Here is a 9,654-nt window from a genome sequence, read left to right on the forward strand (position 1 = left end):
AAATTACAATGTTGAGCCTCGATACGACGGAGCAACTCTGTCGGTGCCTCAGATCTAGGAGCCATTTCCTCTCCATCCCTTCTTCTTCAAAGCAAGAAAAGGCCTAACTTCACTCTCCCCGTAGTCCCCCCAACCACCCCCACATTTTCACTCGTTCATGGTCCTCCGTACAAATCTATTTTCTGCTCCGCCCCGCCCTCCATCGCACGGGAAAACCACCGGCATGCTGACCAGCTGATTCATGGCATATCATTGTGACTGATTTCAAAGATCCCAATCACACATATCTCGTCTTTCTCAAGCAGGCAGATCAAACTTAGCGTTATTTTACGCGAGACAGATAGCTTCAGATAGAGAGGACTTGAAAGAGAAAAGTTCGGTAAAGGACCGCTCCTGAACACTAACAACAGTTAAAAAAAATTACAATTTCCAATGTGGAAATACAGCTTTGTTCATTTCATCAAGTAAAAGCTTAACAGAAACTTATCAGGGGACGCAGTCAAACCACTCATATAAGATTTAATAAAACCATACTAAGATTAAACAACTTACAGAGTTGATAAAGCCTTATACCATGCACTCAGAGAATTTTGGCAGATCGTATCGGGCTAGTTAAGTCTTTTGAGGAGATGAGTTCAGCTCAGGTCAGTTCGTTTGTTCGATTCCATGTATTGTGTTATCGTGGCAAAGCATGACGAAGGTTTTATGTGGCGGGAACGTAGTCGAGACAAAACAAAACGACAGCAATCGAGTTTTGTTTGAAATAATGATAAAGATCGCCACCACTTTCGCGGAATACTGGGCTAGTTTCCAAAATATTTTTCCTAAAAAATTCTGACAAGTATCTAAGTTTAAAAATACATGAAATGTTAAAAGCAGAATTTAAATAAATAGAATAATCTATTCAAAGTGGTCTACAGAAGGTGAAAATTGTCGAATTTTTCTTCCGTGTTATCTTTCTCGCATACTATAATTGAGCCATTATCTGCCTCTGTAGTCAGGCTAAATCAAGCCATGCTGAAAGCATTTTCAAACTGATTGTAGCTTCAGAACTTATGGTTAATGCATCCATCAACTACGAATTAAATTTGTCTCTTTAATAAAACTCCCACCACGAGTTTGGTTTGAAAAGAATGATTGTTTGCACATCTTATCTCTGGGAGAAAGGAAGAAGTTGATTAGTGGAAACAACGAGCGATAATTGATCGCAACGGCAGGTGTTCAGAGACAGCTAGCGGGGGAATTAATTTGTTTGAGGTGGAATATATAAAAAAACACTGGACAACAAAAACTATTTTCAAAGAGGAAAAAGAAACAACCGCCTTGACGAGAAGAGATTTCTCACTGATTCACCTTGATCGAACCAAATCAAATGACAACCATGGTAAGCTGAATGCGTTGTTTTGCATTTCTTTGCTTGTGAAATACTAATTAACCGGGATTTTACGAGCATGAACATTACAGATCCGAATATAAGCCAAATTGATTACGTTTGTTTTCGGCGAGGTCCGAGAAGTAAACCTAATATAGTTTTGAGGACGATCAAACTTTTTAATCAGAGAGTGTGAATAAAAAAGACCCAATGCAAGAGTTTGTAAAACTTCGGAAGAAAGTACAGAGTTTGAACAGTAAAGGCAATTTCTCCCACTCTCATGAAGTATGACGGTCCGCCGGTTTCATCACAGCATAAAATTTAAAGGGCTCAGTTTCGGAAAGTCGAGAAACAATATCTAGTCCACTTGTTCTATGGATTTATCTATTACCGAGTAATCGCAAGTTGTATTTGTTGTCTATGACCTTTGGCTTTGTTTCATTTCCGTTCCTTTAAGATTCTGCTCAAAAGAAGAGAAAACGTAGGCTGACTGAAGTTTGAAATCCTTGGTCACATTTGTGCTAGCTAGATATGACTTTGTAATCGAAAAAATGAGTCGAAAAACATGATAGTAACAAATATCCATTGAAATTAAATCTCGTTACCTGTACTACGGGAAGTCAAATAAAAGAATGCACATGTTGAACATATTTTAAGCGGAAATCGTACACGACGTAGAACTTTGCGAATTCAGGGGAATCTACTGAAGAACGCTTCAATTCCTCTGATTTTGTGCTGTTTTCTGCTGCTACCGTGTGCATCAAAGTTAGTCACAGTCCTAATAGCATTGGCGTCTGATGTTTTTAAAAATACCATGTTTAAGAAGTAACTAAAATCTTTGAAACGTTTGTGGAGAAAATTAAATAGGATTCTACGGAACAAGCAACTCACAGTTACCTAAAACATACTTTTTACTCTACAGTAAACGACTAAATGCGTCGAGCATAGTGAGTTGGTAATGAATGAATGAACGCAGCTGTCAACATGCAACTCGATGAGGAAAAGAGAGTGATTCCTTTCACCAATTATTGCTATAATTTACTTTGTTCACACAATAATTATCGCCTCATCCGTTTAACACTTTTGAATTCAAACAATGTTACTTGATTAATGAAGCTGAAGACGCCCATTTGGTATAAAACGGTCAATTTGATGTCAGAATTATGAGTCTGAAATAATTAAAATAAGATTGGTCCATTGATTTCAAGACAAAGGGAAAAACAACAAGAAAAATGGAGACAAGAAACCTGTCAGCGCCGAACAGGGAGATAATAACACGTTGGCTGAATGTTTACGATAAGATGCAACTAATAAAGAACGTGGACACCAGATTACCACGCACTACTGGGCAAAGTTTTTGTCTTCCATAGCCACATTTCATGTTACTAATTAATCATTCATACATAAGAAAACTACATTCACGCAAAAGAAAAACTACTCCTTTGATAACTATACGTTGTGTGGACAAAAAAACAGGAAGTTATGGATCAAGTCTCAGCTTTGGATTAACACGTTTCGACTATGGTTGTTATTCCCAAACATCAATGCCTTGGGTTCTCAGAACACCGTTTCGAGTAATTAATTTAGCCGTTCTCGTATCGCTTTCAGCATAATCATGCCTCTTCAAAACATACATAGCAAGCGGGTTTGTAGGTTGTCTGTTATTTCGCTCGCCGCTGTGATCGGTAAAAGCGAGAACAATTGACTTCTAGTGAAACAGTTGTATGGCTCACATGCTTTCGCTTTCTGAAAGGCTGGTTTTCACTGGCGACGGAGTCGGTGTCGGAGTCTTAACCAGAAACACAGAGCGATACGATCTAGTTAAAATCAGACAGACAGAATCAGAAGCAGAATTCAAGACCAATTGCGATTATGTCTCTGTCGCTTATGATCATTGTTGGAGTCGGAGACAAAAGCGGAAGAATTAACCAATCAAAAATGCTTCAATCTGGGCTTTGTTAGTGGTTGGTTCTTCCGCTTCTGCATCCAACACCGAAAATCTAGTTTTAAATGGATCATAAGTGAAGGGTCGTAAGCGGAATCGAAAGAAAATGGAAACGGAAAATGGAAGTAGATTTTCTTTGTTCCCTTCGTGAGGAAATGAAATAAGAAAGATCTTGATTAAGAAAGCACGAGAGGAGTTACCTGGATGGACCACGTAAATGTATTTTCTGTATAGCATAAAAAGACTTTATAAGCCAAAGCTTGCCTTGTCAGCCGGTAATGGTCGCTGAGCAATCAAGGTTCTAAAGAAATTGAAACGAATGTGTTATGTCGAGAGAAAATAATTAGCCAGCATTTAAGCGCAGGTCACTTAGTCCAGCATTTAACTCCGTGCCGGACCGTTGACCTTCTCACGATAAAATCCTCTTTCTTTCTCTGTTTTTTTGTTTGTTTATTTGTTGCTTTTTTTTTTGCTAAGTTTGACATATCTTTCTCAGGACATTGGTAAATCTTACTCATTAAGCAAAATCACCTGCATCTCGTATGGAGTTAATGAGTTATGGTCACATTCACCGCCAAAACTGCGAAACCTCATTTGCAGTTTGGTTACTTTCTGACTTTAGTTTTTATGTCGAGGAAAAGGTTGTTGTTATTCATCGTGGTATGTGCAATAATAAAGAATATTATCGTTTGTCTCACGATGTAGTCACTTGAGATGTAGATCGCGACGTTTCGACTGCTTACTGCTAGTCTTCGTCAGGCGATGCCTGAAGAAGACTAGCAGTAAGCAGTCGAAACGTCGCGATCTACATCTCAAGTGACTACATCGTGAGACAAACGATAATACACTTTATTATTTTAGTTTTTGTTATATGGTAGATGAAAATAGTTTCAAAACTTCGTCAATACAATCAGAAAAGCATAAGCTCGATTTTTTTATTGTAACTTCGAGAAAAGTCAATCAGACAATGGTATGACAATAGTTAGCCTAAGAATGGGGTGTGGGTTCCTCGTCTCGTACCGGAAATCGTCTTCTACTTCGTATTCAATAAGTGCTGCCCAAACACTTAGGATAGGGGCGCTTTTGTTTTACGGACAATTCACTTGATCCCACAGAAATCAAAATTCACATAATCTCTTCCTTTATACTACGAATACCTCAATAATATGGACCCTCGGATCTGCCCCTTTGGCGTCCTTATTATTATGGAGGTTTGACTGTATAACCTTGATCAGATAGTGCGTACATGTCAAATCCTTGAGTTAAGAAGGTGCTGTCATCTACGGCAAACATTCACTTTCATTCTGCATCTCGTATGTGCAGGTTATGAGCCAATTCAAACTAACCGAGTAAATTTAATTTATTTGAAACACTTAAGCTTTCCCCAGCAGTTCCTACACTAACATTGCTTCAACAACTATTTCAGTTGAGGAGTCACCTTTTGTATGCTATGATTGCTACAGTTGTAATAGTGGAGATATTACAGACCGTGGATGCTGCGCCAGCTTGCCTCTGTATGGACCATGGAATATCCTGTCTTAATGGCTGCATAACCGACACATGTGCGAACAGATGTAATCTAGAAAAGATGATGTGCTACAAGAATTGTCGCCGAAGTAAGAAAGACGAAACAATGCTTGATGCACTGGCTGATGAGTACATGTTGTTGGACAACTCACTATAATATCGACAGAAAGAAGCAGAGCAAAACGAATTTCCTTTTCTGTTTTGAGACAAAAGAGATGCAGTAGTATAAAATGATTCACCTACAGGATATGTTATTAATGCCGGTTTGTAAAACACTGTTGATAACTAAAACTTGTCGATGAATTGAAAGGTGTCAATAAAATGAAAGGATACCAAAGACCGTCGTTCCAAAGTTTATTGCAGTGGCTTTACTGAAGGCTGAATCAGATATCTCTGTGAGACAGGATTCTTAAAGGGTAATAAATTTGCCTTTTTCCACTGGAAAATGCACTGGACACATAACATTCAGTAAGAAACCAGAGAAATTAATGTGACGAAATTCTCGAGCTGTTGTGAGTGGGGGAGGGTGGGGGTGCACTTACCCTGGAAGTCTTATCAGCAATTCAAACCCGACTGTGACTCGAGTGCTCGATATTTCCTCCAGTGTAGGCCGTTCCAGAATAGAGACCTTTAGATGAAAATACGAGTACGAGTACGAGTGCGATTTTCAAATTTCAAACCAGTGACTTTTCCAGAACCCTTGCTCTTTATGTTGGCTTTATGGGTAGAGAGGGTAGCTCATAGGACGGGTAGGAAGAGATGGGTATGAAGAGATGGGTGTGTGACGTGGAAATGTAGAGCCTACAAACTAAATTGAAAAGTCGAACTCGTACCCCATCACGTATTCTTACTCACATCTTAAGTCCCCTGGTAATACAAAAGACCAGAAATGACACAAGAGTGGCACCCGATCATGTGAACTGAAGGTGTCAAGCACAGCCATAACCAATGTCTTAAATGTCATAATCATTATATCGGTTTGCCTGCTCGATGAGAGGCTGGGAACTTCCCAGCTTTTATTTAATCATCGTACGATGTAACAACCTTGCCTATGTAGGTTGCCATTAAGTTCCACGCATGTGCTGTTTGCGGCAAAGGCCTTTTTCTTTTAGATGGACGGCTTTAGGCAGGCTTGCTCTGTGTTGCTATAGCTTGCAATGCACCTTACAGTCTGCGACCAACTATAAGATCAATGCACAAAGGTAACAAAAACGTACTCATCTACATCAACATTCTCCCTCTCCTCGTCGACAGACAAAAGAAAACGAAGCTTCTTATCATATCATAAATCTACCAATCAATTTCGTAAGTATATTTTTCTCTGAGATTTTTTTCTTTAATTTTAGTGGAAATGAAATTTCAATTCTAACCGGTATTTAGCTCCCGTCCTCTTCTATCATGAAATATGAACAGTGCCTAGCCATACTTCGTTGTATAAAAAACTAACTAGTCGTGGATTATTACTGATCTATTTAGTTTTGATCGCCGTTCTTGTGAATTGTCTGTGCTCAATATCCGGCCTTGAAAAGTGCATGATATTATTCAATCATAACGTAAACACTCATTCTCAAGCGATGGCCGTAAATTTATTGTTCATTTTCTTCAATTTACGGCACTGAAAGCAGAAAATGACGCGCGAGCGGGTGCTTAAAATAGCTCGCGTGCCGTGCCACCAAAAAATAGCGGCCACCGTTAGAAGTTCCTTATATTTTATTAGCTTTTGTTAAAACTGACACCTATTGTGCCCCGGAGGACAATGCAGATGATGACTTTTCTTAAATAATACATTTGTCCTCATTTCATTGATTCTAATATTTAAATTCCTGATTTCTAGTTTTTTTCTTCGCGCGCAGTAAACTTTAGTTGTTCCCTGCATACCAGGGATTTTGTTTTTTCGTTCTTTTTTTCATATGAATTGTTCATTCTATTTTCGCCATATTGCCATGACATAACAATGTTCAGAAATCTAGTTGATCAAAATCTGGGCGATGAAAACAGAACATTTTTCACCTTGCCACATTTTAAAATCGAAAGTAGTCAAAATCTGGAAGATGAAAACAGAAAAAATTTCACTTTGCCACATTTAGAATTCAAATTGTCAAAATGAAAACCATTTACTTACTTTCAGGACACGACCTTACAATATTTAGCATTTAATACATCTAAGAAACCGTGTAAATTATCTGATGATATTCCAAACACGTCCAATGTTTCATGTACTGTAGAAGAAAATTCATTCCCTAACTGTTTCCTTTGGGTGTTTTTCCTCCTCTATTGTTTTGGAGTGTTATATGATTTCAGTTACGCGGTAAATAACGGTGTGATCACTATACAATTGTTCCAAAAATCTCCTTGAAACAACGCCATAGTTATTTTCCAGCTAATAAGGCAGAAACTGAGCTCTGAAGTTCCTAAGTCATACAACATTCAGTTCAAAATCACAGGCTATATAACAGTACTTTTAAACGCACAATACTGTATTTCATTGAATTTTATCTGATGACTAGTTAATTTAATCATACAAGTTGCCAAATATGCGTGCCAAATATAGACTTCTATAGTGCTGTCTTTGTTATTGCACGTTCAGCCCGGTAAATCACGTATGGTGAATCAAAGCCGTCATGTCTGTGTATTGAATAAGACGGTCTAGGACATCTTAATACACCGCTGCTTTTTATTGTGCCTTAAATATAAAAGCGAAAAGCCTGTTATCACGAAAATCCCCAAACCCATTAAGAGTAATGTCCAGCTTCATTTCCTGGCGCTGTGAGCTTTATTTGACCTGATATGTAATCAGCAACGCTGATTGGAGGAACAGCTTATTTGAAAGACGCAAGACGAGTATTTCCGTAAACCAAAGAGATAATATAATCTTCTAGATGAGGAGTAGAAAAAGGAATAGATAGAATTAAAGATCTCGATATAGTAAATACGTATTTGGACCTGAATATCTAAGTGGCTTCGTTTACTTGTACAAAAGCTAGGTTGTTTTGGTCAAATATTGGTGAAGACAATTTTGCATGATTTATTGCCGAAGGATCAGAAAGAAGTGCATTCACCAAAAACAAAGGAAACAGATTTTAGCTCAAAAGCTGAAATTCTGAAAGCTCTGAACGCGAAATAAGATGAAAAGGGCATTAAACTAGAAGCAGAAGACAGAAGACATTTTTGTTACTTTGATCTTCCTCGACTACAATTAGTACCTCAAAGATGTAATAAAACATTGACATTTTCGGCAAAATACCTGCTTCCTCCACCCACGGTATAGTATTCTTTTTGCAACAAAAAACGATTTCTTTGTTATGGGTTTTCCCGACTAAATAAACAGTAAGATTTTTTGTGGGAAACTTATACTGAACACAAAAGAAACAAGAAAAGGATTACGGTATTAGTTTAGCCAAAAAAAAAATGATGATTATTACTCATATAAAATTCTGAATATTTTTCCATTCAACCTCTGCAAGCGATGCAATATAAATCCTTAGTCAACGGCTATTGTGGCGCTTTGACACAGGATTTCTTTATTTCTTGCTTTGGTATTGACTTGAACTTTGTATTTGAAACCTTTCCATAAAAAGGACGGGTCTGCAGTGCCAGTATTGCCTTAGTTCGTTTGACTGATAAGGTTTTAATTAATTTTTTGTTTTGTTTTACCATTTGGTGATATTTTCCCTTTTCTTTTCAGACAATACTGAACACAAAAAATGTCAGCAAAAATAATTCATTGTCCAATAATGATAATATCACCTTGCGCCGAAGTTTCCTTTCCTCCGAATGACACTGCACGAATATAAAACCCATTTTTCACTCAAGCATCATCTCTTGAGAGTTCTCAGTTAATTAAGTCAATCAAACTTGAATATGATCCGTGGCGTTGTACTTTTAGACTGAAACAGGTGAAAATCTACGTCACCTTCACGATTAACAAACAAACAAAAGGCAATGCTTGAGAACTTTACCATCCAAAAACCGCTCTCGTTTGAGCATCTCCGCCATAAACCCATAATCTTTCCGGCATAACTGGAAAATGATAAGACTCAGTAACTAATTTAGTGGTTAGTTCTGATCAAATCAGATCACTTTCTTTAATCAACATACGTTTCGTGTGAAACAAACCGAGGCTGCATTGACTTATTACTAAAATGTTGACACAACTTCAAGCAGGTGAAAAGGGGCTTGATTCGTAACGACAAGAAAACAACTCCAGTTGATGATCTAAACAAACGGTTGCCGCCACAAACACAATAGAAATGGTCGCTCACCTCAGCCAAATGCTAATAACCTTTCCCGGACGTTGCATGAAGTCCATACCGACCTTCATTTAGATGCCGCTTTCAACGTCCATTAATGGTGGAGGCCCACAACACAAGGCCGGATGCTAAATAACGGTTATAAGAAACTGGATGCTGCCGACACTCCGCATAAGAAAAATCGACAACTCTCTGTCCAGCTAATATCGCTTGAGTAACTATAACACAGAGGGCACGAGGCAAGAGGTAATGATAAGTTGATGACTTATGGTAACTGTATGTTTAACTGGGAAAGAACTATGAACGTGAAGTATTTTTGTTATTATTGCCTTTCGGAACTTAAGATTCATTTTAAAAGTTGGATGATACATGCATGGATATTAGAAATTTTGTTATTCCAATTTTCTTGTACGAAATTCCTGTTTGAAAAATTCTCAAATACAGTATTCTTCTCAGTTATTAGCTAATAAAGTTTTATAATATGTAAACCACAATGAAAACAAAATACTACTGACATTATAACAAGTTCTTTGCTTAATTTTTTATTTTTTTTATTTTTT

At 37.7% G+C, this 9,654-nt stretch overlaps 1 long non-coding RNA gene across 1 annotated transcript; it reads left to right on the top strand.

Moving 5' to 3' along the window:
- The first annotated feature begins 1,197 nt into the window (after window positions 1-1,197).
- Window positions 1,198-6,272, top strand: LOC145497689 (uncharacterized). Its single transcript, XR_014050708.1, has 2 exons — window positions 1,198-1,384; window positions 4,744-6,272. It is a non-coding gene; the product is annotated as an uncharacterized LOC145497689 (long non-coding RNA).
- The last annotated feature ends 3,382 nt before the right edge of the window (window positions 6,273-9,654 follow it).

The sequence above is a fragment of the Orbicella franksi genome, chromosome 9 (genome assembly GCF_964199315.1).
Source record: "Orbicella franksi chromosome 9, jaOrbFran1.1, whole genome shotgun sequence".
Taxonomy (NCBI): Eukaryota; Metazoa; Cnidaria; class Anthozoa; order Scleractinia; family Merulinidae; genus Orbicella; species Orbicella franksi.